The 19,316-nt window shown below is 45.6% G+C and overlaps 1 protein-coding gene across 14 annotated transcripts in view; it reads left to right on the top strand.

Annotated features, from left to right (window-relative positions):
* The window catches only part of COBL (cordon-bleu WH2 repeat protein), a 273,659-nt gene that overhangs the window by 221,111 nt on the left and 33,232 nt on the right, over window positions 1-19,316 (top strand). The window lies entirely within an intron of this gene.

Raw genomic sequence — 19,316 nt, 5'->3', positions numbered from 1 at the left:
AGAACTATTGAGACTATTTAGGCTGGCTACATTGTTTCCAGGGTGATAAATCTACCCTCCGGTTTTCAGGGAGGAAAATGAGGGGGAAAGTGACCAAATGTGTGACCGAAATCAGAACGCAACAGCCAGTGTATCTCATACGTTTTTCTTTGGTGTGTAAGGAACTAGGGTTAAAGAGAAAATAGATCCTCATATCTTTCGTATGAATAAGACGTGGTAATGAGGGATATAAAGACTTCCTAATAGCACAAATCCTAAGCCAGATGGCAGATGGCCATGTCTGGCCCACAGATGTGTCCTCTTTGCCAGGTAAAGTTGCCAATATTAAGTCATATTGGCCTTGAAATTCTGTCTTCTCTGGAATGTGTAAGAACGCTTATGCCTTCGGGGCCCAGAACTCAATGGGCACCATGCCCCCCACCGTCTCCACGGCCCAGCCAGAAATTCCTTTGCTATGGTTATTCTTGAGCTATGGTTTTTCCAGTCAGAGAATGGAGGGGAAAGTGATGAAGTCTTGCCATCAGGCTCCTGACTGTAGTGGACAAAAGTGGGAAAATGAAGCATAAACCTATAGGGCTGCAGTTTCAAAGAAAGGGGGATAAAGCTCAGGTTGGAAGTAGGGAGTATTCGCACCTCTGGCTGGTTTCTCTCATGGACGTTTCTACCTAATCCTGGGAGCCTTTGATGTACGATCTCGCTCTCAATCTTTTCTTCCCACCCCCCAGTGGCAGGCACACCCCAAATCTGCACCCACAGAGGGTTACTGACAGAGCCAGGAAGGGGATGCCCGGGGTAGGGGGGACCTGCCTTGTGCATCTGCCTTTCCACCCCCGTCCCATCACAGCTGTCACACAAATAAGGTAGAGTGTGACCCTGCTGAGGGCAGCGCGGGCCAGGCCTGAACAGCCACTCCCTGGACAAATGGCCTGCATTAGGGCCCTGGGGCTCGAGGACAGAAATAGTGTACGTGAAGACGGAGTTCATGAAGTCCCGTGAATATCAAATAATAGCGAATGGTTTTAAATTGAGATTTTTCGTATCTAGTAGTGGATTGTAAGTTTCCTTTTACTATTGCAAGTTGAAATATAGGAATCAAATTGATGGGAATTAGCAGTTTTTATCTTTTAAGAGTATTACTGATGTATAATTGGCACACAAAAGCCCTACATGTGTGTAAAGAAAGTATATCCTTCAATAAGTGTTGACACTTGTACACACCCATGAAACCATCACCACACCATCAAGATAGTAAACATATATAGCACCTTCAAAGGTTTCCTCATCTCTCTGTAATCATTTTTAACCTGTGTGTGTGTGTGTGTGTGTGTGTGTGTATGAACACATGAAACATTATACATGTAGCTATATAGGTTATCTTATGACAGTACTGTAAATCGAATGGGGAAAGCTAGAAAAACAATTTTTAATAACCAAAATTCTAAATTAATTGAGAAGTAAAGCTCTGTTGCAACTAATTAGGAAAGTGTTAGACGTGATGACTGTAATGATAAAGTTGAACGTTGATCTGCGGGGAGGGAAAACCAGTCACAACATTTTCAGCCAGAGCGGTACCTTGGACGCGGTATCGGTGAAACGCAGCCACGCACGGGCCACGGAGCCACCTCTCCTCCATCCAGGTTTTCAAGAGGGAAGGAAAGATTGCTCTCCATGGCATCATTTTCTCCTGCCAAAGAGGCGTGAGTGGGTGCAGAAAGCTGAGTTTGCTACAAAGTTCACTGAAAGGAGGTCAGCCGCCTCCTCCGCTCTCACCAACTCCAGACCCGCTGGTCTAGGCAGGATCCTGGCTGCCACCTGGAGGGCGGGGTCGGGGCGCCAGGGCAGCACTGGGCCCATCTGCAGGGGCAGCGCCCTCTGCCCTCCCCTCCCTGCTGGATCATCTAGCAGCTGAAGAGGCGGCTTATTAACAGGGCTGGAGGTGCCAGGATAAACAGTGTCTCCTCCCACTCCCCACTCCTTCCAACCACCAGGAAACCCTGATTATCCCACTGGTGGACCATCTCAAGGAGGATTTTTCTGTACAAAAGTACAGAAAATAAACATCAGGGCTTTGAGTTTATGCCAATATTATGTTGCAGCCGGTCACACAAACAGCTGGCTCGAGCGACTGCATTCCTAGGGTCGAGCCCCCTCTGTTTACAAAGAAGGGAAAGTGAGACCAGAAAAGTAGAGTGCCTTTTGTCTAAGGCCACACAGCTCGAGAGGCCTGTGCTCAGATGGGCAGACTCTCCATCCACTGTTGCTGGTGTAACCAGAGATGTAAAAAGGAAAGCAGGTGCAGTACGGGTGTGTGTGTGTGTGTGTGTGTGTGACTCTGTCTATATATCAATGCATCTCCATATCAGCGTATCTCTGTCTCTATCTCTGTCAATCTGTCTGGCGTCTGTAGGTCTGAGGTCAGACAGTTTGCAGTGACGGTCACTGCCCTGCGGGTCAGTCCACACTCACACAACGTGTTCCTGACCCTGGTGCCTGGCCCCTTGGCACGCTCTGGCAGGGCTGTGAACCTGACCTCTAGCCCTCCCAGAAATGATTGTCAGGCCCCCTCCTCAGTGCCTAACTGAGCACACAGTTAAGGGGAACCTGCTCGATCTGTCGTTAAAATTCGCAGTCATCCCATGTGGGTGACACAGCTCGAGTGAGCGGCAGCCCCCTGCCTGTCCTGCTGTCACACTGGTGCCCGTCTGGCTGCGGAGCGGGCTGGCTCCACCCAGGGGTGCCGACGCAGGAAGGGTCGCCCACGCAGGGGGCTCAGTCTTCGCTGATCCCCCACCGAGGAGGGGACAGCCTGAACAACCCCCTGCACGGTCTGTGGATGAACGCTTTTGCCTTCACTGCCACTCGGTGAGGGCAGTGCTGTTGCTACCGCCCTCATTTTATGACGAGAAAACCAAGGCACAGAAAGAAGATGTTCTTCTGAGGCCAAAGGCAGGAGCGAGTCAACATTAAGGCAGGACTTGAAGCCTGGTGGTCAGGGCTGCACATCCACAAAGGCCAGCAGGACCTGCTGTTTGCCCTGGGGTGGTTTTCTCTCTTTCTAGAAGCCCACCCCAAAGGGCCAACGGCTCTGAGCTGAGCCATCTGATAAAACCTCAGCTGTGAGCCTGGGTGAGGCTGCACAAAACCCAGGAGACTGGAGGTCGAGTGCATGGTAGGCTCGTGTTAACGGCTCTTGGGCCCAGAGACAGCCCTGGCGGTGCCATTGCTTCAGTGCTTTCTTCCCCAGGAAGGTGCTCTGGCCTATCATTCCACTCAGGCTGCATCACCAACCCCTGCAGCCCTCGGGGCCTAAATGCATACGAGGCATTTATTTCTCACGGTCCTGGAGGCTGGATGTCTGAGATCCAGGTGGCGGCAGGGCTGGCTTCCTGTGAGGCCTCGCTCCTCGGCTTGCAGAAGGCCGCCTGCCCGCTCAGTCCTCGCGTGGTCTCCTCTGTGTGCATCCATCCTGGTGTCTCTTCCTCGTCCTAGAGGGACGCCCGTCACATTGGGTTGAGACCCATCCTGACGGCCTCATTTTAACTTAATCACTTCTTTAAAGACTTTATCCAGATTCAGTCGCATTCTGAGGTATGGATGGGGGGTCAGGACTTCAACATATGAATTTGGGGGTCACCACTCAGCCCGCAACAGCCGGTGTTTTTTACCCCTATTTTCTGATGGGACGACAGGGGCGTCAGAACCCACGCCGGGCCGGCAGCAGGAGCTCGGGGAGCACCCAGGCTCCGACTCCAGGCTGGACCCTGCTGCCTCCCTGTCCAGCTGTGGTTAATTTTGCCCACACTGTCCTGACGCTGCCTTTGCATGTGTGTCCTGTCACTGCCCTGACTTTGAATTCCACCCCCCCACAGTTGGCAGAGTATCTGCAGCTCAGATCCGACTCCTGCACTTGACTCTGAGCGTCTGCACAGAGGCAGGGCCAGGCCCAGAGTCCTGGTGAGACCTTCCACCACGTAAGGGCTGGCCTGCAGTCTTCCCCGCTATCCCAGTGTCAAACGTCCCTGTTCCCTTTCCTCTTCCTGCTGCCCTTCACTCCTCTCAGCCCTCACCTAGCTCTTGAGAGCATTTGTCAAGTGTGCGCGTGCACGCACACACACCACCCGTCTTGTCTCTTAGCCACCTCGGAAACATCAGGGCTTTGCAGAGGATTCATAATAAACTGAACGCATCCCTCTTGTTTTCTGTGTGTGTGTTAGCCTGCTGTGAAGACATCGTATGTGTGCCGCCTTCTAAAGGTTGCTCCTGAAATGAGTGTTAATTCACGTGGTTCTAATGTGGTGAATTCTGTCAATCCCAAAATTTACCATGTTGTCAATGGCTTCTATAGGGCCCACGTGTTAACCAGGGAGGTTATAGCGTGGGCTGCAGTCTTTCCTGGCAGAAGGACCAGGCTCTGCTCTAAGGCCTGGCAGCCTCTGTGCTTTGCTTTGACAGGTTTTGATCAGCCTATGCAGGGCTTCTTCAACTGTTTGAATCAGCTGCTGAATCAGTAAGTAGGCTTTTTCTTTTTTAACTCTGATTAAAAAAAAAAAACTACAACAACATTTAACATGATCGTAACCATCTTTAATGGTTTTAACTGAACTGTACAGTTCAGTGACGTTAAGTATATTTGTATTGCTGTGAAATAGATCTCCAGAACTTCATCGTCACGGGAATCCAAAACTATACCCATTCCACATCAGCTCCCCCTGCCCCCTCCCCCAGCTCCTGGCACCCACCATTCTACTTTCTATCTCTGTGAATTTGACTACTCTAGGATTGCATATGAGCAGAATCATACACTATTTGTCTTTTTGTGACTGACTTATTTCATTTAGCAAAATGTCCTCAAGGTTCATCCACTTTGTAGCACGCAACAGGATTCCCTTCCCCTTTTTTAAGGCTGAATAATATTCCATTATACATATATACCATATTTCGTTTATCCATTCATCTGTCGATAGGCGTTTGTGTTGCTTCTACCTCTTAGCTACTGTGACTGCTGCTGCAGAGCACAGATCACCTTGAGGTCCTGCTTTCTCTTCTTTTGGATGTAATCCCAGAAGGGCATTGTTGGTGACTCATTTAGTATGCTTTGCCTTGCAGACAAAGTGACTCAAACTGGTGTAATCCACAAAGAAACGTATAGGTTCCTACAAGTCTAGAGGTTAGGCAGCCTCTTAACCCACACTCAGTCACATGACAGTTCTGAACCAATCACTGTGGCCCAGGGAGAGCCACGCATCCATTGGCTGCAGCTAGAAGGCACAGACCAATGGCCAGCAAGGAGGATGGGGTCACCAAGTTTGACTGGACGGTCAGGGGCCATCTCCCAGGAAACCTGGATGCAGAGGAAATCCGACCTGGTCCCCTAAAGTCAAGCACTGGGGTTAGGAGCACAGAACAGAGCCGGTGACCTCGGGCCACTTACCCATTTCTCTTTGCCTGAGTGTCTCTATTTTGATAGCAAAGTTGGTTTTGAGAATTATACATATGAGTACCTATAAAGCGCTTAGAACAATGACCAGCTCTCCACAAATTTTAATTATTATGGAAGAAGTGGCCAGCATTTAAATGTGGGAGATGGTGCCTTAAAATCTTGATTTCTGCTTTTTCAAAAAGAGGCAGCAGCACCAGTGTTCGTCATGAAAGAAACTGTCAGACTCAGCAGTAGATGCCCATTTTAGAGGGACATAGACTGTCCCCTGTGCCCTGCCCCCCACACCTGGCCTCACTCCATCTCTCACAGATGCCCCTTGGCCCTTGTAGACACGTCAGTTTGGGTCAAACTGGAGAGATGAAGTAACTTAAGCCCTCGGTTTTAAAAATTAGAAAAATGTAAAGATTCTATTGTCACATAAACCTCAAATTAAGTGTTTAATTTTCTTCTTCATATGCTCACACAAATGATGCAGGGCTCTTTCCGTCTTCCTCCTTTGTCTTAGGCTATTAAATGACTATACAAACTGTCTTTGAAGAGACTTATTTTTTTCACTTTTTACTTTTTAATTTTTGTACAATTTTTAAAGGTTACTTTCCATTTACAGTTATTACAAAATATTGGCTATATTCCCCATGTTGTACAACACATCCTTGTAGCCTTACACCCAGTAGTTTGTACTTCCCACTCCCCACCCCTCTCCTGCCCCTCCCCTCTCCCCACTGGTAACCACTAGTTTGTTCTCTATATCTGTGAGCCTGCTTCTCTTATGTTATATTCACTAGTTTGTTGTATTTTTTAGATTTCACTTATAAATGATATCATACAGTATTTGTCTTTATCTGCCTTATTTCACTAAGCATAATGCCCTCCAAATCCATCCATGTTGCTGCAAATGGCAAAATTTCATTCTTTTTTATGGCTGTGTGGTATTCCATTGTATATATGTACCACATCTCTTTTTATCCATTCATCTGTTGATGGACACTTAGGTTGTTTCCATGTCTTGGCTATTGTGAATAGTGCTGCAATGAATATTGGAGTGCATGTATCTTTTCAAATTAGTGTTTCTGTTTCTTTCAGATATATACCCAGTAGTGAAATTGCTGGGTCATAAGGTAACTCTATTTTTAGTTTTTTGAGAAACCTCCATACTGTTTTCCACAGTGGCTGCACCAATTTACATTCCCACCAACAGTGTATGAGGGTTTCCTTTTCCCCACATCCTTGCCAACGTTTGTTATTTGTGTTCTTTTTGATGATGGCCATTCTGACAGGTGTGAGGTGATGTCTCATTGTGGTTTTAATTTGCATTTCTCTGATGATTAACGATGTTGAACATCTTTTCATGTGCCTATTGGCCAGCTACATTTCCTCTTTGGAAAAATGTCTATTCGGTTTTTCTGCCCATTTTTTAATTGGGTTGTTTGGTTTTTCCGACATTGAGTCGTATGAGCTGTTTACATATGGTGGATATTAATCCCTTATTCGTCACATCATTTGCAAATACCTTCTCCCATTCAGTAGGTTGTCTTTTCATTTTGTCAGTGGTTTCCTTTGCTGTGCAAAAGCTTTGAAGTTTAATGAAGAGGCTTCTTACAGTGTGCCCTTTCACAGCGCATGAGTGAAGTGCCCTGCCCTGTCAGGGGGCTCTGCAGGTGGGCACGTCCTCTCCACTTGTCTTTAAACAGCTGCTGGGTGACTCACAGCCTGGGCAGACGGGGGTGGGTGAGAACAGCACTGGAGTTACTTCCGCGTGTGCCCACAGCTCTCCACTGGCATGCAGGGCTCCCTAGGAGGTAAGGCTGGGCTTGGGCCCCTCAGGATGGCCGAGCTGGGACACCAAAGCCCCACCTCCCCAGGACAGAGGCCCCGGTGCCGGCCAGGCTCAGGGCTGCCTCCCAGGACATACTGAGCTGTGCCTGAAGCTGACAGGCAAAAGATCATGTTTCCATGTGGTGATGAAACCCAGAAGTAAACAGGCTGTGGTGTCATCTGGGTTCACTTGAGCCGGTCTCACACTGGCCTAGTTGAGTGGAGGCTCTTGGAAGGGCGGCCCAAGTGCCACCAGCTGTGACGGTGGCAACCACCGTGTGGTGTAGTAACCACTGGGCTAACTGGACGCCTCCCTCTGAGTCTCGGCCGGCAGCCCTGGGGCCTGGACACCAGGACTCTGACTTAAGCCTTTGCCCCTCGCTTTCCCTGTGACTCAGGATTCCAAAGCGAGGACTCAAGGAGGCATCAGAGAGGCAGCAGTGCCTTCACACCAGTGTCCCTGCATTCATCTGCCCACCCCTTCTCACAGGCACAGGGGCACTCAGGCAGAAAGACAGCCGGGTGAGCGGCTCCAGACATCTACACTGGCTGGCTGGTGCAGTTGTATCCGTCCAGCAGAGCTGCTCACTGGGAAAGCTACTCGTACAGACTTAAAGTAATGGATTAGGCAGTTGCTAAATGTGTGTTTTACTTTTCAGAACAATTTCAAAGCATGAGAAAAGTAATGAAGCTTTTTCTAAAATCAGGACTATTTCAGTCCTCTTTACTGTTTAGCCCTGATGGAACATAGATCCTTCAAGCTATAATGTAAACGTGTCTGTCTTAGCCTGGTGGAAAACAGAAGTTCAGAATGAAAACGCACGTACTGATCACCTAATATGTGCCCGGCACCAGCAGAACAGAGTCACCCGGTCTGGAGGGATTAAAAAGCTGGAAGAACTCGTGCCTTACGGGGAAAAGAATTAGCTCTCCACTTTTCACCAACCCCAGAGAGGGTCAGCCCGGAAAATGAGCTGAGGGGGATCTGTTTGACCCCTTAGGGAATCCTGTCGTTGGGAAACCAGTGAACCAATGAGGAGGGAAATGGGCCAAAGGGGATGTTAGATTGTGGGCTCAGACATGCTAAAATTTCCTGCTAGAATCTCAGGAACACCTTCACCTGTCAGCTGGAGGGGCCAGTGTCCTGCCCTCCACTTAGGGACTGAGACACCAAGGGTGGGCTGTCCCCACGGCCACATCACTCGGAGAAGAGAGAAGTTCCAAACGGGGACCCCAGGCAGCTGGTGCCACTGAGCCTGATGCAGGGGCACCTGGGGACCATTTGGCTGGATCAGTGACCCTCCCCCCAGTCCTCCCACCCCTCCACCCCCAGCAGCTTTTTTGATCAGCAAATAATTTCCACATCCTCTGCTTCCTGGGTGTCCCCTCTGGGAGCCCCCTTGTCAGGGACCCCCTCACTCCTCCTGCACATCTGGGCCTGGGGCTGGGAGACATGCCATCCTCGGGGAAAGTCTTCAGGCTGCACTTGCTGAAACCCCCACGCGATGGAGGCTGTACTTAGACCTGCCAGCTTTGGCGAGACCACGCCCGTGAATGATTACATCTGCCTGGAGACTGACGACGGGTCAAAATAACACAACCTCGTCATAAGAGCTACATCTGCTGAGGCTTGAGTGTGTGCCAGGCCTGTCCTCAGACGTGACCTGCATGCAGGCTCCTGGTGGCTCCCTGTGTAAGGGATGATGGTTCTCAGCCCCATTTACAGGTGAGAAAGTCAAGGCCTGTAGGGACTAATTTTCTCAAGGCCACGGTTGAATCAGCCCCCTAATTGGACTACTTTTCTCAAGGCCACGGTTGAATCAGCCCCCTAACTGTTTAAACTGGTACAAAGATATAGGAGAAAAATTGTGCAAGCGCAAGATGAGGACACAAACGTGATAGCGGAGTGTGCATCTGATTCTCTTCCCATATTTAAGAAGTTTTGTTATACATTTATCCTAAAAGCTTCTAAAAAATAAAGACGAGGAATCTTGGGGATGAGTGATTACTTCCTAACCATTGCCTGTGTTTTCCGGACTTGCTATACTAAAGAAAAAGAAAATAAACTTTATTTTAAAACTCAAGGGCTTCCCTGGTGGCACAGTGGTTGAGAATCTGCCTGCCGGTGCAGGGGACATGGGTTCGAGCCCTGGTCTGGGAGGATCCCACATGCTGCGGAGCAGCGGCGCCCATGAGCCACAACTACTGAGCCTGCGCGTCTGGAGCCTGTGCTCCGCAACAAGAGAGGCCGCGATAGTGAGAGACCCGCGCACCGCGATGAAGAGTGGCCCCCGCTTGCTGCAACTAGAGAAAACCCTCGCACAGAAACGAAGACCCAACACAGCCAAAAAAAAAAAAAAAAAAGAATCTAGGCAATAAAATAAAGTCTAACCTTTAAAATAAATAAATAAATAAATACATAAATAAATAAAACTCAAAAGAATCCTAATAGAAAAACTCGGGTAAAGTGCAGCTGTTGGGGGGACGTCTCCAAGACCAAGTGGGGTGGAAGAGAAGGGTGTGGAGGTGCTTCTAGGAGTGGAGATGAGGAGGTGCTTTACTTCCCAGGGGGCAGTCCCCCCAAGCTTGGACTCTGCGGCAGGTGAGGAAAACTGAGGCTGGAGCCCAGCATCTCCTAGGAGGTTATTCTGGGTACTGGCAGGTTTTGCTGAGGTGAATGTTTTCTGGCCCATAAAGCCAAATTCTTTGGGGGCCACTGTAATTGTGAGTTAGACAGGTGGTCTGCGTGTGAAAAGTTTCATTTACTGGCTATAGTCTGTTGGCTGTGGACAAGGCTGGAAACAATTCTGTACAAGTTTCCTAAAATGATGGGCTCTGACACCGATCTCACTTTTGTTAGGAGAAGATGCCATTTCCAAGGCAGGAGGGACTCTGGCAAGGAGGCTTGGGAGGAAATCACGGTGTCACTTGTCATTATCTGTATGCTCACCGCTCTGTACTGTGTCTGAGTGGCTTTGAGGTTGCAATTTTGCTACATGTGTGTATAAGTGTCCAGAGGAGCACAGTACACAAGCATTGTTATTAGTCACTTAGCTTTTCCTTACTCACTTTTGCTGGCATATTAGCATTTTATAATTTCTAAAATTTTTATACAGAATGTATCTTGAAACCAGCACCTATTAGAGTCTCTACAATATTTAAAAATGTTGGTACAGCCACTATGGAGAACAGTATGGAGGTTCCTTAGTAAACTAAAAATAGAGCTACCATATGATCCAGCAATCCCACTCCTGGGCATATATCTGTAGAAAACCACAATTCAAAAAGATGCGTGCACCACAACGTTTATTGCAGCACTATTTACAATAGCCAGGACACGCAAGCAACCTAAATGTCCATTGACAGACGAATGGATAAAGAAGATGTGGTACTTACATACAATGGAATATTACTCAGCCATTAAAAAGAATGAAATAATACCATTTGCAGCAACATGGATGGACCTAGAGACTATCATACTAAGTGAAGAAAGAGAAAAACAAATATCATATGATATCACTTATAGGCGGAATCTGAAAAAAATGATACAAATGAACATATTTACAAGACAGAAACAGACTCACAGGCATGGAAAACAAATTTATGGTTACCAAAAAGGAAGGGTGAGGGTAAGGGATAAGTTAGGCACATGGGATTAACAGATACACCCTACTGTGTCTAAAACAGATAACCAACAGGGGCCTGCTGTATAGCACAGGGACCTGTACTCAGTACCCTACATTAAGCCATAATGGAAAATAATATGAAAAAGAATATATATATATACACATATATATGTGTACACATATGTATAACTGAATGACTTTGCTGTACACCTGAAACTAACACAACATTGTAAATCAACTACACTTCAATAATAAGTAAATAAAACTAAAAATAAATAAATTAATAAATAAATAAATATATGTTTGCTACATTAGTCCAGACCCAGGTGACATTTTGAAGACGCCATCTTCACATCTATGCTATTCAATCGGTCCCAAACATCAGGCAACTTATACAAATAATTAATGAGGCAAAAATAACCGCATCGTCTGGCTAAGCTGGCAGCTGGGCTGAGGTGTGGGGAAGATGTGCAGATGCAGGGACCACAGCCCTGTAGACTCAGACTTTTGCTCCATCACTGCGAGGGCCGCTGCTCCCCAGGTGACTTTTGGAGGTGCCTCCCACTAGCTCTGTGACAGCCTTTGGACACAGTGACCTGTGGGTCTCGTTGCTGCCTTGCGTCTGTGTTCCCCAGAATCTCCAGACCCCGTCTCCTTGTGCTCTGCGTGCGAGATGCCTCCTGCCTCAAAGCAGGACACCGGGAGTCCTGCCCGCTCCCTCGCCCCCAAAGTTAGCCCTTTCCTTCTCATCTTGGGCGTATTTTACAACCATTTGGGATGTTTTGTGTCACTTCCTCACTCTGCCTTTCTGACACTGTTCTAATACAGTTTCCACAAGTAGTTATGTTTGCTCTGCTGTCTTGAGGAAAGTGTCACGTTTAACTCTGCTGAGGGCATCCTGTGGTGCCTTCCCATGAAACGGGAGACACAGGAAGGGCATTGAGACAGGAAGTAGAGTCTAACAGTTTAGAAAGAGAAGAACACTCAAAATGCAGGCACTGAATGTCTGTTTTGAAAAGTGGTCTGTTCAGTGACTCCAGGGCCCTTGTTGGAGAAGTCGCTTTCTTTGGAGCAAAGCAAGGAAGGGGCTTTGGTCCGAGGAGGATGGGGTGACACACAGGCTTGAGCGCAGATGGTCCTCAGCTGGCCGGGCAGCCCTGGCGAGGTGTTCAGGGAAGGGCTTCCCCCAGTGCAGACCTATACCGGTGGCTTCAGCATCACCTGGGAGCATGTGAGAAATGCCCTTCTCAGCCCCAAGCCCGAACCACTGAATCAGAAACTCCTTGGGGAGAGGGGTCACTGGGCAAGCCATCTGAACAGAGCCAGACATTCTGGTGTTTGTCTGGGTGCAGGACCCCCGGGCTGGGGAGCCCAGTGTGGGGCTCGGACCCCACCATCTTTGAACTGTGGTATTCTTCCCATTTGTGGGTCGCCAACCCAGGGATGTGGGTTCTGACTTTACTACATCTCCACCCCTTCTGCCCATCTCATTGTGGTGGCTTCTTTGTATCTTTGGTTGTGGAAACTTTTTTCTGCTAGTCTGCAGGTTGTTCTCACAAATACTTGCTCTCTAGGTAATTGCAGTTTTGGGGTACCTGTGGAGAGAGGTGAACTCAGGGTCTTCGGAGTCCGGCATCTTGACCACCTCCCCAATGCTTCTTATTTTAAATAACTCAAAATAATACAAATATATTGTCTATTTTATATTATATAATTATATGTGCGTATAACATACATATACATATGTACGTGTGTGTCTGTGTGTATATATATATATATGCTATTTTAAAAATCCTTATTTCCTAAAGTGGTTAAGAATAAACACCAAGAGAGCTTAGAGATATATGTGATGGGAAGAGCAGGATGTGGGGGGGTAGAATCCATGTGAAAGTCCTAATAAAGACTAACTTTGTTTCTGACCTTCCTGGGCACCAAGGCAAAAAAGCGAGGTGGGCAGATACTCAGCCAAATAGCAGGCATTCATTTCATCAAAAGGGGGGGAAAGGAAGATCTAAATTTTAGGACACATTAAAGTGGATGCTTTTATAAAAGACACTGAGTACTATGATAGATAATATCTCCAACAGCAGTTCTACATCAGATACAAAAATGTTCTTCATTTGGTCATTTTCATGTCAATTTTAGGTCAGTAGCAATGGCTGAACAGTGCATTACAGAAAACTAAGCAAAAGTGGGCCACATACTTTGTTCTCTAGAGTTCTAATGATAGAACTTGAGAGAATCTAGCAGAGAAACAGACGATATTTTTCCTGGATTGCCTGTCTCAGAAGGCAGGTGGCTCACCTGTACTTCATGCCAGACCTGAATCGTAGTTCATTCAATTTAGTAACTTGGCAAGTCCCTGAATGTCACCTTTTCTGAGCTGTTGATTAAATACAGTTCCCATGCTTTAATATACTAGACAACCTGGAGCCAGGGTTTCTATTTTGATGAAGCAAACTGAAGCATCAGCTTTGTACCTGACAACAGAAACTACCATCCTGATCCCCAGAGGTGAGGCCCCAGAAATAACATATGTAAGAGAAGGCTGGATCTTTTTCTCAAAAATATTTTAGAATATATTGAAATCTCTGGACAAATGGAACCAAGATTTGTTCCATAGGACATGGAAGAAAATCTTTTGGTGTAGAAAAATTTAAATGTAGGTATTCTCAGCAAGGTTCATTTCACATTTTCTTGGTGCAAGAACCTCGATTTGACTTTTGCTTAGTACATGTTTTTGTGTGATTTTGAATAGTCGTGTCCTATTTATGGGCCTGGCAAAGTATGTTTCTGTAACACGTACTATCAGGGATAGATGAAATCATTTGTTGGCTGGGGCTCCTTTTATAATTTGAAAAATAGGAATAATTATTTTCATACTGCAGAGGACATTGGATAAATAAGGAGTTATCTGGACATTGCAGAATATCAAAAACCTAACTACCATTATATGGTTTCAAATATTGATGTTGCACTGTATATCTGATAGTTGTCAGCCAGTGGTCTAACATCTTAGGCGACTCTTAAAGCCATGACATCAGCGTGGAGGAGGAATTCTTTTAGCTATTTGCTAAATAAAATAGGCACATGAAAATAATATGAAACTTCAGTTTCAATACGGCGGAACTGAGTCTAAGAACCGTCAACCGAAGTCAGCATTGCGGCTGCTGAGAGAAACTGGCCACCCCATCCAGGTGTAGTCTTCCCCAGAAAGCAGCTTTCCTCTCTGCCCTGTGGGAATCTGCTCAGCCCAATCTGCCATAAGGCTTTCTGCTCTCTCCTAAGGCAACAGTGATGGTCACGTGTACAAAAGAAATCTAGTTCCTGACATTACTGACACCATCATTTAGCACAGGAAAACAGTCAAGAATCACTTAACAAAATTTGTTTTCAGTGTGTGGAGGAAGGACCACAAACTGATCAGAGGAACTAACTCCAAAGGAAGTAGGGCTAATTTAGGCAACAGAGCAGAACTTTAAATATTTGTTGTTATTGCTTCAGAAAATTTTAACAGATTATGACATATATAAAACAAGAGCAAGCTAGTATTGAAAAACACATGAAAAAAAGAACTTCCAGAAGCTCTTGGAAATTAATACACATCCTTAGAGACATACACAATTAGACACATTTTGGTGAAATTTTTGATATCCATGGATAAAGAGGAAAATCTTACTAGCTTCTAGAGATAAGGTTATATATAGTTGGAAAGAATCATGCTAGCGTTTGGGTTCTCATCTGTGAGACGGGATGCCAGACAACAGTGGTGCTGAGAATTCAATCTTGAGGAAGAAGGATTTTGATCTGAATCTGGCTTCATTTTAGCCATACTGATAGTGAAGGATTAAATGCAGACAACCTTGTGAAGACACAAGAGGGCTTAGAGAGTAAACTATATCCTAAACTAGATTATTCCCAAAATAGAATTACTCAAATGTGTAATCTGAATAATGGAAGATAAATCCAGGAAAGGGAAACATGATATGCAGCTGTCACATTTAGTATATTTTTTAAAATAAAAGTTCCTATAATGGAAACACCATCATATGAAACTCTGTGTGTGTGTGTACTTCATGCAAAAATCAGGGCAATTTAGACATCTGTTAGATAAGACTATCTAATTCCAAGAAACATGTATTGAACTAGTTACAAAAAAATGGGTTTTGTGGGATTTTTTTTTGCTCACATACCTGGGAATTTTAAGAGATGAACCCTTATTACGGACATGGTGGGGTCCCCAAACCCAAGTGCTGTCTTAGATCTGTGCTCCTTTCTGTCTGTGGACAAGCCCTCTCCATGTGCTGGTCCAGATGACTGTCAATTTATCCAGGACCCTTCCCACTCCATGGATTCCGGCCCAAGGAGACCACCTGCCCAGTATCTCTGGCCAGAAGGCCCCGAGAAAGGCCTTGATTGGTCCAGCTTCGGACACGTGCCCACCTTTGGACCACGGTTCCAACTGACCAGGTCTGGTTTCATCTCACATCCATGCCCTGCGGCTGGGAGTAGTGAGGGGGCAGTTAGACTCGCCCAGCTGTTGAGAACGAGGTTAGCTACCGGAAGGAGGAACTCACGTAGCACAAACAGGGAGGGGGCAGTGCAGACAGATAGAAGCAGCAGCTGTTTTCTATATATGTTTTCAAAGAACAGCAAGCGGAGAGCAGGCTTGTCCTCACACGGGTGAAACTGGGATTTTCTCTGTGTCTCTAACAATTAGGGTTATGGTTCAGGCTTTGGAGAAGTATAGATTGATTGAGGCCAAGAGTACATTACTTGGCTCTTAAAAGAATTCAAGTCTATTTTAGATCCATAAATGCTTTCAAGGTCTTTATTATCCTGCCTTCTTGAAAAAAATAAAATATGTGTTCAGGTATGTGGTACTTCTCTGTAGTGAACTGGCTACACTGCTATCTTCATCATGCAGTATCTTTGAGGATGCCAGGTCTGTGGGGCTTTTGGACAAGAACATTAATGTCAAATGTGGATATTTTTATATAATAGGTTGTTTTTTCATTGAAGTATAGTTGATTTATAATGTTGTGTTCATTTCTGCTCTACAGCAAAGTGATTCAGTTAAACATACATATATATATACATTATTTTTTAATATCCTTTTCCAAATATAAAGTGTTAAATGGTGCCCTTCCAGCTAAAGAGACTGTCATTTTGAAGAGGACTAAATATATAAACTTCACTTTGAGGAAACTGTAACTAAAGAATCAATAACAGGAAAAGAAGGTGGCCGGGACTGGAGCCACCAGTCAGGGCAGAAGCCTACTATGCTGGTGACAGAGGTTCTCCTGAAGAGCAGTTCTGAACCCAGCCTCCCACCCCTCTTCCTCTTGACGTGTGCACATGTGTGCACACGCTGACACAGTCATATACAGCAGGTGAGACATCGTACAGCCCAGCCACTCGGCAGTACGTGCCGTTTCCCATTCAGCCTGTGTATCTGTGCTTTTGCCCATCTTTTGATCCAACCGCGCTTGTTTCAGGACCCAGGTCAGTGGCCATTTTCTGTCTCCTCTAGGTAGGAGGGTGCCCCCACGTCTGTCTCCCTGTGTTCCCCTCCCACCCGTGAATGACTCACCTGTACTGTGTGTGTTGGTGGGTGCCGTTTCCCATTCAGCCTGTGTATCTGTGCTTTTGCCCATCTTTTGATCCAACCGCGCTTGTTTCAGGACCCAGGTCAGTGGCCACTTTCTGTCTCCTCTAGGTAGGAGGGTGCCCCCACGTCTGTCTCCCTGTGTTCCCCTCCCACCCGTGAAGTGACTCACCTGTACTGTGTGTGTTGGTGGGTTTAACCCGGGGATGTGTTCCCCTGGGAGACCCCAAGACTTTCCAAGGGGATCTACATCCAGATGCTATGCGTCCACATGTATTGTTTCCTAGAACCAAGGTGCCTGAGGGCTCACAGGCGGGCAGCATCCGTGCAGGGGTCCCCCCAGCTCCCCTTTGCTGCATGCCTGTCTCCCCTCCTCGAAGAAGACAGACATAGCCCCCAGCCATCAGGAATTTCGCTTGGATGCGGTTCCCTGAGGCGAGCAGACCTTATCCTGATGCCTGACAAAAACACACACAGCATTTCTGGTAGTGGGCTGAGCTGGCAGATAAGTCCTTTTGAACATCAGGTGGTTTCCATGTTTTCTTTCCAACTAAATGGACAACGGATCTAATCCAGTTGTCAGTTAATACATCATTAAGCATAAATTTTATGACCGAGCAATCAAGTGATGTGTAACAGAGGAAGAGTTTTAAAAACTGAGTGGAGTGATGTCACTGTAGCCAAACTCTTAATTCACCTCCACTTACTCATGCGTACAAGGCTTCCCAGTTGCTTAATAGTGATAAGAATGAAAGATGTGAACTGCATTAATGCCAAACCCTGCCCTGCTCTAGTGATCAGTAATCCAGTCATTTTTGAGAATTCTTTGAAAAAAGCCTTATCTGAGTCATTATGAGATGCATGTCTAATGACATTTTACTTTTTTGTTTAAGAAATGTCAACATTTCTAAAATATTTATGCAATTGTTATTGGATCTTTCCTATTCATTATCATGATGATAACTTCTTGTATAGAAAAAAAATTAACACTATCTAGTTATGGTGAGAGAAAATAAAAATTAAATTTTAATTTATATGTATTTTTTATACCAAGAGATTTAATCAGTAGAAAAGCTCTCAAGCACAAAGTACGTTCGGTTAGGATGAGATGAGAGTCTGCGGCGGCTTCAGGGGGTGGGTAATAATTTCAAGAAAGAAGAGACGTGTTCTAGAACGCCGCCTGTTCAAAGGAGAACTTTCTCATTCCTTTCGTCATGCAGGGTTCTGGACATCAATACCTTGAATACCATCATGTTCAGATTCCTTTATTACATTTTGTAAAATGATGGAACAGATTTATTTTAAATATTAATAATTACAATGAAATTGCATCTGTGGTAACTAATTGAACTCGTGATGGAAAGGTTCAGATGTCAGTTAAGAGGTAGGAAGGGATACTTGGTTCAAAACTATTTGGGGTGTATACGACAAAATTTACTGACATACATCTTGTCAGTTCAGAAGCACCTTACCTGTGGCTACCTTACTTTCCCCTTTATTCCCAGTGCATAGACCAAAGGGAACTAAACCAAGGTGGGTTGAGATGGGGGACGTGAGCATGGCTCGTTGGCTTGTGAACCGGCATCAGGACGAGAGGAGGAAGAGATTAGTCTTTCGATGAGACATTTTCTCTGGGCGGATAAGCCTGGGGAAACTGACTCTTGACAAATCTCCCTTCATAATGACCAGCAAATAAACAATATCGTATCATACAAGATCTTTCATTTGCATCTAATAAAATAATAAAAATGAATCCATTACCAGAATACCCAGAAGATATTTACATTTGGTGTTAGAAATTTTCTTTGGTGACTTTGTAAAAGAAAAACTCAATGGAACTCATGCCAAACTGAAATGATCGTGTGCAGCCTGAGGAATTAGTAGCCTTGAGTTAGCACTTTCTTCTTCTTTCTGCTTTACGCCTGAGCTCGAGAATTTTTGCTCTCATTTGGCTGTAATGGCATTTGAGCCATGGGATTATGTAATTCAGGTGGAGAACAATGGAAGTGTTAATATTCTGGACTCGGGTTCTGTGGCTATTTATTTGGAAGAGAATTTAATCGTGAATTTATATTTGGCATCTGCTAAAAACATATTGTGTTTTTCCACATTTGCAAAAATCCCGCAATAATAACTCTTTAGTTCAAAAAGGTTGTTCACGCCTTAAGAGAAGAGCAAACTTGCCAACGCATTAATCAACTCAAAAAGAGCGACTTACTCTTAGGGGTGACGGAAAATAGCAGAGAGGAAAAAAGGCCATGCTTTTTTTCTTTTAAGATTCCTAATTAGTCACCAGTCAACTGTCAAAAATGTTTACATCCTCCCTTTGGATTTGGAATTTCAAAGAAGGATAGAATTGTAGATCTAGAAGGGATGTCATACTTATTTTACAGAAAGGGGAAAGGGTTGTTCAAAGTTCTGAGTAGAAATTGGACGGGGCTGTGGGATTCAGGCTGGGTCCCTGCAGGACAAGACCTGAGGCCAAGCAGCTCCAAGTTTTCCTTTTGTCTCTTGGGCTTCTGTTTAGAATCAATAAAGAAAAAGCAATCTCCTGCTCCATCATGTCAAACAGAAATTGTCAAAACATGTTATAGTTCATGAGGTTAATAATAGGAACCCGTGGAAAAGAGAAAAGATAATAAGGGAGCAGATGGGGATGTCTGATTCCAAGCAGAAGAGTCTCAGGCTGGCAGCGCAGACTGCGGAGAGAATCAGAAACGGCCTGAAAACGAACACACTAACACTGACCCAGGTACAGAGCCTCACGGGGATGTCCATTCCCATCTTCAAATCCGTGCCGGATTTCACAGCGCTCTTGGAAGTGGTT

This window comes from Balaenoptera borealis (genome assembly GCF_965194805.1).
Source record: "Balaenoptera borealis genome assembly, chromosome: 7".
NCBI classification, from domain to species: domain Eukaryota; kingdom Metazoa; phylum Chordata; class Mammalia; order Artiodactyla; family Balaenopteridae; genus Balaenoptera; species Balaenoptera borealis.
The sequence above is the reverse complement of the archived record's forward strand: the minus strand, read 5'-3'. Positions and strand labels throughout refer to the sequence as shown.